This window comes from Watersipora subatra, chromosome 7 (assembly GCF_963576615.1).
Source record: "Watersipora subatra chromosome 7, tzWatSuba1.1, whole genome shotgun sequence".
Classification (NCBI taxonomy): domain Eukaryota; kingdom Metazoa; phylum Bryozoa; class Gymnolaemata; order Cheilostomatida; family Watersiporidae; genus Watersipora; species Watersipora subatra.
In genome coordinates this window covers 25,627,448-25,641,001 of record NC_088714.1, presented here as the reverse complement: position 1 = coordinate 25,641,001, position 13,554 = coordinate 25,627,448, and positions in this window count along the sequence as shown.

The following is a 13,554-nucleotide window of genomic DNA, read 5'->3' as shown; positions in this document are numbered from 1 at the left end:
GGGTTATACATTAAGAACTTTAATTGATATGTTACTGCCAAGGCAATTGGAGCGTTAATACAAAAAACTAATTTTTTTATTATGATTCAAGTTAAACACCGCGCTAAGGAACCTTAGTAATTTTGAATAATAAGCATGTTTTATCATTTAAATTTTTAAGTGGTTTAACAGAGTTACAAGTATTCATTACAAAAATTATAAATATGGCCATTATTAGCATTAAATGAGCTTATGACTGAACACTCAATCATAACATGACAACCATTATCGCTAGGCAGTACTGCCACCAGTAGGTTATGAGTTTCACGCATAATAAATTTAGAAACACGTTAAGGGAAATGTTCCAGATTCCAAATTGAGTGCAATGTGTATAAATTAAACATGGACGGTGATGTGCAGTCATTGCATAAATATTATTGTAACTGTATCATTCTAAAACTTGTTAAGAATGTATATAGCGCATATAGCTATTGCCTTACCCTTTTAATACCTACTCCATTATACCTTATGTGTATATTTACGAGATAAATTACTGACAACAAACGTCACCTTTCTTTAGTGTTATTGCAGTTGCTGTTAGCTCATCACTCTGAAGGTTACCATTTAAAGCTCTAAGTTTGCATCTAACTATAGTGGATGGTTTGTGGCCACACGAGGATGCTGATAAGTCCTTGGCAGTAACCCAGCTCTCTTCCTCTCCACAAGTAACTTGCAGAAGGAAGGCCTAGTTTCACAGGGCTGCAATTGAATAGAGACAATGTAAAGTGGATAAAATTTATCGTGATCGATTGCTGCAGTTGTAGAAAAATAGTTTAACTAATTTGACTTTTAAACTTTTGGTCAAATAGTTTGAATTAGTTTAAACACCAAAACATATTTGAACAATTTAAATAATGTAAACATAAATATTGAATAATGTAACGGTAGCTCACATTATTGTACAAAGTGTAAGGTGTTACATGAATATCTAGGGTTATATAACTATTGTACAAAGTGTAAAGTATTACATGAATATCTAGGGTTATATAATTATTGTACAAAGTGTAAGGTATTACATGAATATCTATGGTTACATAACTATTGTACAAAGTGTAAAGTATTACATGAATATCTAGGGTTATACAATTATTGTACAAAGTGTAAGGTATTACATGAATATCTAGGATTATATAATTATTGTAAAAAGTATAAGGTATTACAAGAATATCTTGGGTTATATAATCATTGTACAAAGTGTAAGGTATTACATGAATATCTAGGATTTTATAATTATTGTACAAAGTGTAAAGTATTACATGGATATCAAGTGTTATATAATTATTGTACAAAGTGTAAGGTATTACATGAATATTTAGGGTTATATAATTATTGTACAAAGTATACGGTATTACAAGAATATCTTGGGTTATATAATCATTGTACAAAGTGTAAGGTATTACATGAATATCTAGGATTATATAATTATTGTACAAAGTGTAAAGTATTACATGGATATCAAGTGTTATATAATTATTGTACAAAGTGTAAGGTATTACATGAGTATCTATGGTTATATAATTATTGTACTAAGTGTAAGGTCTTACATGAATATCTAGAGTTATATAATTATTGTACAAAGTGTAAAGTATTACATGAATATCTATGGTTATACAATTATTAATCAGTAACATAAAAGGAAAGAAATACTATTAGCAGGACTGGCTATATATCGGGCAGCAAATGCATGTTTACTGAAAAACGTCAATGAGGAGAGCATAACATGTTAATTGAGCCACTGAACTGCGATGTCGTTTTTGCTGCCAGGAGGTTTTTGGCTTGTGGTGTCAAAGGCAGATAGATCATTTAGCAGCACAGGATGTTGATTGGTTGCTGGCACCCAGGTGTTGGCAGAACATACTTTTAATTACTCAGTTGTAGATATTTTGCTATGGGTGTGTAATGCTTTGGTGGTAAAAATCTCTGGCATAGTAGAGGTTGGTGTGCCAACTGTTGAATGTTTCTTCGCATGATGTAACAAAACTTTACTTGATATGATTATATAAGTTTAGTACACTTGATTTAAGTAAGTAAATGTCATTCAATTGATTGAATGAATCTAAAAATTTTAGGTGATTTGATCAGGTAAAGGTAAAACGATATAATTTGGAAATATCTACTAAATTCTATGAGATATACATCAAATTTTACCAAAAACAGATGTGACTAATCTGGATGTCACTTCTAATCAGTAATTGAATAGTTTACTAGGAAAAGTTAAGGATATGAGATACATTTAAAACTAAGGCTTTCATATAATCCTACATGCCAACTAACACCTAAAATACTTTAAGATGAAGAACTAGAAGTTCTGAAAGTGAAATTTGTTTTAAATAAAAATGCTATATTTTTAATAATGAAATGTAATATTGATACTGATGATGTATAAGAATATGCACACTTCTGCATTTGAGGCACAGCAAGGGAAAAAGGCCCTTTAGATACTTTTGTTGATTTTGTCTAGAGGCTTTCAAAGTTGGAAAACCATTTCACACACTTTTTTGTATTCTTACACTATAAGGTTCTTTGACATGTTTTCTTCAGATTTCTGCATAAGAAATTGCTCAAAAGCAATAATTAATGACATTTGTATGGGTCTTGCTAACTGGTTGCTAACGAGATTAGTGGGCATCTTGAATGATATCTTGGAAATTTCCATCTAGATTTAATCATTTGGTTTAGATGTTAGAACTATTTATATGTGCACCAGAACTTTTCTTATAATGAATATTCAAGTGAAAGAACCTTAGAAACAAAATGACAGGCAAAAGAAGATGGATAAGATTAGATACTGATATAGAAAATGCACTTAATAGAGAGTTTTTGGTGATAGTGACTCAGATAGTGAGTCAAATTCAGAGATTAGTAGCTCTAGCTGTGATGAAGAGGCTCTAGTAACAACAGAAATTGTTTGATCTGCTCATGATGATGGACATCACATACCAGCCCCAGTCTCAACAGGGAAAGATGTGACACAACCACTATAGACAGAATAAGCTGTTCAGTCAGAACTGCATGAGACTGCAACTAGCAATCAGTCTTGCTGCTCAAAAAAGTGCACAGCCCAATTCACAGTGAGTAAATACATATAGATAAATAAACTGGGTGAGTTCGAGAAAAAAGAAAAGAATGCCTTAATCATTGTCATGTTAGCTCTCTCAATGAAACCACAGGACACTATATTTTGCAGTGGTAACAACAAAAAAAGCACGGCTTCAAAAGTATGCCATGAGAAATTTCCAATACGATCACCGCTCATTGTTCAAGGCAGCCTTTATTAATATGCGTAGTATAATAAGTAAACAAGTTTTAAAAAACTCATCAAGCACGTCAGGAAAAACTCAACTCAACAAAGTTTCAACTCTTTGGCGCCTGTGATACCGCGACACCATCACAAACAAACTGCATCTATGATGAGAATGAAACTATCGGCATAGATGCAAAGCAGACCCATGACCCGAATAGTGTGATATCTATGCTTGACCACTACCTCAAATTCTGCAATCATGGAAACATAGTCATGTACGCTAATAACTGCTGCAGGCAAATTGAAAACAAGCGTGTGCTAGCCTATTTCAACTAGAGAATGATTATGAAGAAAAACTCTTCAATTATCCTACAATTCATGCTTCCTGGGCATACTGGATCTCTAGTGGATGCTGGCTTCGGATTGGTAAAGCTTAAATATCGTAGATAAGACAACTACACAAAACCACATCTAATCGAAAACATCAACCATGCCTCCATGAACACATATGCTAGATAAGTACAAGTGATTGAATTAAACTTTTAGTTTAATGTTGGTGCACTTGTTGGCATAGCAGGTTGAATTATTTTTTGTCATACTTAAAGCTATACGCTACAATTTGAAAGCTCTGTCAAAGGATTTATTAGTTTGATTTTCATGTTAACATTTGTGAGGATTGTAACTGGCGTAGCTGGGACACGAAACTGTCTGAGTACTTTAATCCCCTTGAAAATATTACAAAGATGTATTGATTTTAACTCTATGATGATGACATGGCAAGTTCAATCATGATCATAGCTCACTCAATGATTTATATACATACTTAATCACTGGCACATAAAAAATGAGATAACGTTCAACCTCTATTGACAATACTGGATAGTTTTTGTTTTCCAGTTTTAGATAGTAGTATTCAATCATCTCACTAACTATCAATTTGTTCTACAAATGACAATTGGTAAACTTGTAGGTTGAAACAGAGATGGGGAGGTTCCGACTTCTAAAGCGAGGGATAGCAACAACTGCTCTATACGATTGTGTGCCAGATATCATTCAACCAGGTGGTATGTCAGCTGATAGACAAGACTATTTAGCCAGAGAGGTGGCACCTCTCTTACCCCCCCCCTAATACAGAGAATCTATAGAAGCTATCTGAATTACTTGTGAATGCCCATAAACTGTTAGTGATAGAGCCATAGACACTGATAGACTAAATCGATTAATTTCACAGAAGCCCTTGTAATATTTTAGGCCCACTTCAGGTAGCTGTATCTTGAAAACTAGTTGTTTTAGAGCTTTTTAACTGAGAGCAATAAACTCGACATAGTCTAATTAGTCTAAGTGACTTTTTTCTGTTTTGTTGGCACTCACTAGATGTCTCGTTGCTATGAGGATGCTTAACAGTGTAGGAGTTATAATGCCGGTTGACTTTCAACGCTCGATTTCTCAAATCATTGTTTTACCAAAATACCTAGTCTTGTGGCCGTTTTCCTGTAACGAACTCACTCATAACTGTCAGAAAAATAAAATGTTATATATCATTGGAATCAGCAAAAAGTTTTCTATCAGATGGTAAAAAAAGCTAAAATCTTCAAAAAGTATCGCATGGGCCTTTTTCCCTTGGTGTGCCTCATTTACCTAAATGAAGAACTCATTGTTTAAACTGACAAAATCTTAGATTGCATAAAGACTATTTATGCAATCTAAGTGTGATTACATCTACGGTGTAAAGCATAAAGAGGGACAGAAATGTTAAAAAAATTAATTATTTGTCAACACCTGGCCAGTTTACTGATTAGGAAAAACCCTAAAATGGCCTGATCATATGCCCACCTTCATGTCAATAAAAACTGAACTGAAATAATGAAAAAATACTTGATATTCTACGCTCGGTTCTGGTCCTCCTATAAATTCAGGTTTCTCCCATATGATTTCTACACATTCAGAAGTTGTTGCCTGTACAATAATTTTACTGTCACCAAATTGGGGCCCTGAAAAATACAAACCGATTTTGAGAAAATCTTTGGTGCATCAATAACGAGTGCGACTGTAAATTTGGACACACAAAAAAGCTCAAATATTTTCAATGTACTCGATTTCTGTGATAATCTAAAGTACATGTGCATAGAAAATGATAACTAGTTTACTACCACAACTACAACTGCTTATTTAAGTATTTTGGTAGTTGCATTTGATTACAATGGCTAGCCACTGGTTTAGCAGCAAAAATAAGTTTAGAAGTAAAGACTGAACTGTACTAATGCATCTATTGTTAGTTGTCAGGAGAAGTCTAAGTTAAGCTTTTCAACATGATACGAGAATCACATCAACAGCAATCAACTTGCAAAAATGCCTTCACTTAAATAAGGAATATTATTAAAAATTTAGAAAGATGTACATTCTGAAAAATCTCAAAACTATTGCAAGCAGGTTGACTTGAATTAAAAAAATATCATGTTTCACAATTTCAAATCATCATGAAAAGTATGGAAGGCTGTCTACATTTTCTAACACACATTCAGCTAAATTACCAATATGTTAGCGTCATTTGAACAGACATGAGATCCGAACAGGCTGAATAAACTTAATTGACCAAATATAAACTTTATTAATCGTTCAAATCACATACAAGTTCATTAAAATATAGGTTTTCTTAAAATGTTTAACTTAGCGTAATACAAAATGAAGTCACAAAACATTTTTAAGCATTATTTTTCTAATTTAATTTTTTCTGTAGTCCAACATGGTCCAGTTATTTTTATAAGTTAGCAACTACAGTGTTTAGACTTTTTAAAGGGCAGTTGAACAGACATGCTTTTAACAGACAATCCAATCTTTGGAGGCGGTTTTGCGATCAAATTATTTTATGCTAATAACATCTAGGAACGTGTAATCCTAATAGCTTATATTTATTATTTACTTATTGATAACATGTTCAGATGCTGATGAGATAACTTAAGTAAATTGAGAGGTCAACATATAAGACACTCCGCAACAACTTACTCAGTATTGGAGATCTCTGATTGCTGACTGATAAGGACCTCAGTCCTGCCTCATTCTCTGATGTAACAGTGAATGTAAATTCCTTGTAACCATCTACTAGAAATGTAGCTGATCTGTCAGTGGTACTCTGACTTTGTACTTCTGGGCTGGAGTAAGTGTAAGTTGCTGGTCCTCGACAGTTAGATGCAGATACCTAGCATCCATACAATTATAACGTTAGCCACCAAACTTTATTCATACGACTGCTAAATTTCTAATAAGGATCTATTTGTATATCAAATTAGTTCTTTTACATAAAAATTTTTTAGAAACCTCATTATTTCTTTGACCATAAATTAGCTTGTGTTGTGTGCAATGCTAGTAGAACTTAATGATAATATGCAAAGTTTAGTTTAAAAGATTTACTGATAGTTTTTATTTTATAAAAATCAATGTGTAAACAACCTAGTAGTGTGTGGTCTTGATGCTGTTTTGATAAGCATGCTGGTTTTATCTTTCAGTAGAACAAAAACCAGAATGTTCTTGAACTAAAGGTTAATATTTAAAATGTAAAAATATTTTAGTTCAATGAAACATACAATTAAACTGTAAAAGCAGTTTGTGCTAGTTTTGTGTGTGTCAATAACCAATGTTTCCGAATATGCATTTATTTTTTTATTGTAAAAAAGGGCAACAAAAAGTAGATTTTAGCACTAATAAGTTTCTATGTTCAATAACTTTATTCAAATTTTTTTGTTTTGGAAAGTTTAAAAACTACAAGTATATGTTGACACAACCAGTGTTTGCAGGCAAAAACTTACCTCCCACATATAAGTGTAGCTCCACCTTTCTATACCACTATCCTTTGTTATTACAGTTGTGTGCTGAAGCTCAGGTGGAGATGGGTCTAAAATAGAGTAGATAATTTTATAAATACTCTTCAAATGAAACTGAAATACACATGTTATAACAATTATATTGATAAGAATTATATATACTATATACCTTCAATATGAAAAATATGTTTTAGTATTTGCGTACCTGAGCATGCTGAAGTAGAAACCATAAATGTAGGAGAAATCCCTTCACATAGAATAGAATCTTCAAGAAAACAGCTGACAGATATCTCATACTCCTGACCAGGATCAAGCCCAGATAATGTTGTTGTTGCTCTTTCAGAGTTTGAATCATGAGTAATATCACCTGATGATGTTATCATGTTACCATCCTGCTTTGCTTTTACCTCGTACCTAAAATAAGTAGTAGGAAGATCAACTATCAACTATATATTTTATGTAATATTTGTAAATGTAGCATACAGCCCAATATTTGCTGTAGTTTAAATTTTTTTTTTCAAAAAATTGTAAACCAAACCAAAGCTCTATGGGGATTTTTTGAGCAAAATTTAAATTTCAAACTATGGAACAAAGTATTTGAAAATTTTTGTGGTAAACACTTTGGGTGCAGAAAAGATGCATAACGCTGACATGTGTAGCCATGTTTTTAGAAAAATGTGTATTTAAGTTGCATGTGTCAAGCTCAGAGTAGCGTTACAATAAATCAATATTGAACGTTGCAAATAGCTAGTCTCAGATCAACTTATAAAAATTCTGCTCATCAAACAAGGTATAGTATGTATTTAATGATAATAGGTCTGATGAAGGCAGGAAATAGTTTATCTTTTGTAGAGATACAATATTAAGATGATGTAAGAAAAACGATATGTAAGTTAAAAACAACTAAAAAAAGGTTCTTTAAATTTATGCAAAGATATTTTATAAATGCATTACAGATCAATATAATTTGCCCAGAGTGGAGCTTTAACATAGCAGAATACTGACAACTCAATGACATGACTATGTTTCAATGCTCAATCGGTTCCTTCAATATGATGTTTCTGAATATGTAGTGAAATTCTTTTCTATTTTGTTTGATTTCACCCATAAAACATGAAAATGTTTTTGAAGCTACCGATAAGAACAGCAAATTTTTGTGTTAGCTTTTGAAAAGCATTCAACTGAAACACTGATGATGTAATTATCACTTTTAAATGTTTTGGCTTGTTTTACCCTTAAAGTTGTTTGAATTTGAATAAAAAATACAACTATGAATATTATGATTATAAAAACAATGATAAATTATTAGGGCAATCTATTGAAATGCTCTGAACAAGTATCGATGAATTAAACCAAAGTGATAAAAAGGCTAACTCGATGGTACATGGTTTTTACTGCATACTATTCCTAGAAGCAGATCTTTGTAATAAGAAGATTGAACCCACTTTGTCGATACTTTAATAATAATTATCTCACATCACCTGCTTGGTAAGAAAGGTCTATGCCCTGATTTTCTTGGTGCGCTATTATACTAATTTTATACAAAATTATTCGCATTGCAAAAACAAAGTTTTAAACTTACTACATACGACTTTTTTTAAAAACTCACTTAGCTGGTGGTTCAAAGCCCACCATTAACTGGTTCCAAGAAAAAAAAGAGATAGTGACACTGGTGTATGTTGAGCTTTCTTTTCTTCCTGCAACCTTTTCTGTAAGCTGTGCAGCCTCTAAAAATATGATATTATTGTATGTGGTTAATGAACAAAAAATAAGATGTAACCTCTTTATATAATATTAATTTGTTCTAAGACCTTGTGTGTTAAAATTGTTAGATTTCGTAGCAGACACCCTTATAAAAACTCATTGTAGCTTATTTGTTTTGATTAGTTGAAAACTTACCATGACTCTCAAGTAGATTCAGCAGATAACTTTACATTGTATCAAAACAAGTACTGCATGTAAATGTAAAACCTCATTGCAAGACACTAAATTAATAAAGTAACAATCAGTAAAGAAGTATCATCTTTACTTTACTCCGGAGAAAACCAAAACTGTGTAGGCTCAACATTTCTCCAATTTGGAGGTAGAGATAGGGTTGAGATACAATCCATAAATGTTTCAAATTTACTTGGTTAAGCTTGCACTATTCTAACTTACACAGATTTAATAGTTTCTATATTTAAACGTTCACCCTAGTTCATAAAAGCTTCCTACCGTCACCTGCTAAACATGTAATCTTTTGGTAATTTTCAAAAATCGATTGATAACAATTATATAGGGTGCCGATTCAACGACTGTCAAAATTTTTAAGTCATAATTGTGTTATAAAATATGTATATTATGTTGAAGTAACAGGTGAGTATAGGTTTTCCGTATCAAATTGTTATAAGATAATCATTGATTTTAAACCATACAAAATGCAGAGTTCTTTTTTATTGTTGCCTAATTTTTTAGTACTTACTATTAATTAAAACCGACAAAGACAGTTAATAAGACATTTTTAGCACAACCACTTTTTGCATGTTAAGTCTTTTAGAATTAGTCCATTCAACCGCAAGAGTGGCAATAATGTATTTAATTAACATGAAGTTCTCGCCATAATTTAACTGGTGAGCGCACTACCTACAAATATCAAAGTCTTCTTCAGCTCAGGTGTCACAAGGTTTCTATACTTTCTGTTATGTACATTTTGAGGTTTTGTTAAACTACATAGTTTCAGGGATAACTAAGTTACTAATAATAACCTGGCAGTACAAGCTAAAAAACATTTGTGGCACAATCTATCAGGAATATTGGCAAAACAAAAAATTATGAGTACTAGAAATTCCACTGACATACAGCCCATGACCAAAGTGGGCTGTATGACAAATGGCTGTATGTATGGCTGTATATTGGAAAATAAGAAAGGGTACTGATGGTTGAAAAATGCAATATTAGCAGTCAAATGGCACTGCAGTGCAATTGGATAACTGTCATCGTAGCTGTCATGTACTGGGCGTGGGTGTTATTATATATGACAAACAGCAATATTGAAAGGAAAAGATTATATGTTTATGTCTCTCCCCCTGCAATAGGAAAAGTGCAATATTAGAAGTAAAATGCACTGATATTACTAGAATAACCAATGTTATTAATATATAGTAATACAGTAATAATATAAAACCAATGCACAATTTCGTTTACATTTCAAAACGTCATAGCTAACAATATCAAGAAGTTGTGATATTTATATTGATTTTTAGAAAATCTGTACTACGTAGTCATTGTTGTGTAGTCATCCGAACTTATAATTAAATATTGTAATAATTTCATAAGAATCGTTAGAAAAAAAATCATCGTCATTTCCTTTACTTACACTGCATTGGACATCAGTTAGAATACCAAAGTACTCAAAAGTGTCTAAAATGTCAGTTACTTTGAAATCGGCAAAATTGAAACGATTTCAGTACTCTTACGTTAATTACAGAAACCTTCGGCAATTCGACAATGATATAGCCTGGTGAAATGTGCATGTTGTTTTTTCATGAAATGCGCGCAACTTAATCGTTCTATTCTCTGTTGCTCGGCGTTTCAATTTCCGGTCTTAATATTAAAAAAGTAAGGCTTAGCAAATTTTAATAAAAATTTTCGGCCAAACTAATCTGTCTATTTGGGTATAATCCCATCAGATAGGTAAGTTTTGAGATAATGTGGATGGTTTACAAAGACTTGGTAAAATATTTAAATAGGCTTATACGTGTTTTGTATCGTTATTATACTTTAACGACTCTACAAAATGATGGTTAGTTTTGTTGATGAGATTTCAAAACAAGGGTTTGTGATGTTGTCGATGAATAATTTTCGTAAATTTTGTGCACATGCATTTATCATAAAAACTCTCAAACTTTGCTCCCGCTCGTTTGGTCGTGAGAATAATGTGATTTTTACAGTAGGCCATTTTTGTAGGCCTGTAGGATTTTTGTAGGATTTTCTGTAGGCCATCCATTTCTATTGTAATAATAAATAAGTTAAATAGACTGGGCATAAAGTGAATAACAAAAATCAAACAAATAATGAAATGTTTTTAATATAAATGGAAAATCTTACTCTTTAAATCATTCACATCAACCTGATTGGTGGCTGTTTTGTCAGAAAACGACGACACATATACATGTATAAGATGTTTTCAGTATCTAACAATGATGCATGGGTATTTTAGCAGCTAAATTTCATTTAACAATAGGTTTAGAATAATATGCTAAACCTATTGTTTAGCATAATATGCTAAACCTTTTACCACTAGTGGACAGGATACTGAAGAGTCTAGTGAGAAGAGTTTGGTTAGAGCTGCACATTGCCTTAAAGCTGTCTCCATGTGCTGTGTTGTTTTGGTAGCATGTTTTCCATATACTGCCTTGGACAGTACTTGGTGGAGTATTTGTATTGACCTTGCTTGTCACCTAAATGTGCTTAGCTACATGTATATTATAGCTAAGCATGTGCATATTAAAATTGCTTTACAGATGTTTGATATTATTTTTGAATAAATTGCTTTCTTCCTAATTATTTAAACTTTCAACCCCATTTTGTATAGCATTGACTTAATAGTCTCTACCAGAACACGATAAACAGCAATAAAGTACTGCATGAGTCCTATCAGATAACATGTTGATCATTATAAATATTAAGTAAAAATATTAAGTAGTATTAGTAAGTATAAATATTATATATAAAAATAAATACATTGTTGATGAGTACTTGAACTTCATTAACTGTTATTTACACATGGAAGTAGTTTGGGACTAACCATGTCCAAATATGTCAACTTCTCTCAGCTCAACTCTATCACCACTAGTAGACAGGATAGTGAATAGTCGAGTGAGATGAGTTCGGTTAGAGCTGCACATTGCCTTAAAGCTGTCTCCTTGTGCTGAATTGTTTTGGTAACATGTTTCCCATACGCTGCTAGAGTCAGTACTCGGTGCAGTATTGGTATTGACTTTGCTTGTCAGCAAGTAGAGACCACTCAAGCAAGAAGCTGTAAAAATAATTAAAAATATACTTTGAATGCAGTTTCTTGCATAATTAATTAATTTTTGGTAAAATGCATTGTTTATTTTATAGAAATTGCAAAACTTGAGCAAAAAATTTAATAACAAAAATCTATGAATTATTACTTCTAGTGCACAAGTTCAAGTAAGCAGATAAATACAAACCGACTATTGAATTTTAAATGTTTTAATGAATATTAGGACTATACTTTGCCACATATTTTAATTTGTCTCCTAGATATACTATTCACTTAAAATTGCTTTATAATTTACCACTGTTTATTCCTTACAACAATATTAATTTTTTTATTTCTACTGCTGTTTTTGTTAATGCCTTTGAAAAAAAAATACTAATATGTTTTATATGATAGTCTACTTGTAGATGTTGAGGAAAAGTGTTTCAAGTTACCAATGTTGTAAAACTTTGGTAATTACTGGTTTTAAGATGATACATTCACCACAAGACTGTCTAAACATAGGTAAACTGATTTGTGGTATATATTTTGCTTCTCACATCTTACACTGTGCAGAAGCTATAGTACAATTAAAAATAGACAAATGAATTTATCAATCAACAGTAAATGCAAACCAATTCTCTTTACATAAATTGTATTTTTATTCCGCAATGTCAAGTTTTTTAGCATTGCACTTAGGGTATCTTTATAGTTGCTAACATATTTGTTACTGAGCAATATACACATGCAAATTAGTTAGCAGTAATAAAACACTGTAAATAAACTAAATGCACTATCAACATGTATTGTATGTTACATAGTAGTCAACATACAGCATTCAATAGTTCCTGAGGAGGCTGCGGAGCATGTTCCATTTCTGACAAAGACCTCTACCCTCTTGAGTAGAATCAGCCTTCCAAGATCAACCATCCACCATGGGCCACTTTCACTTGTAGTCATTGATAAGGTAGCCAAATCTCCATCTACTGCAAAGCTACTAGCCTTCTGATTTTGGGTAGAACTCTGAGTTGTCTTCTCTGATTTTGCATAATTGTATTCTGAAAATAGTTTCTGTCGTATCAGAACTTATGATCAGTAATTCAGTCAAGTAGCAGCGCGCATTACATTTATTAGTCATTTATATGCTACTAAATGTGATATCTACTAGATTAAAGTCATCATATAGCAGTTAGGTAATATATTTTAGCGGATGGATGATTATAATTTTTGCTGCTCATCCTACCAAATGTGCCTACAGCCTATACTTATAGTAAACTAAGTTGGATTAGTTTTTCATGCTCTAAGCTGCTAGTACTTTTTTAATAATTAAGTGGTTTGAAACAATTTTTTAATCTTGTTCATAAAAAGTTTTTTTTTTAATTTTACATAACTACATTGTTTTAAATGTATATAGAAAATGTAGCTTGAGTTGTTTTCTTCCTCAATGAAAAAAGGTTGAGCTAAAATTA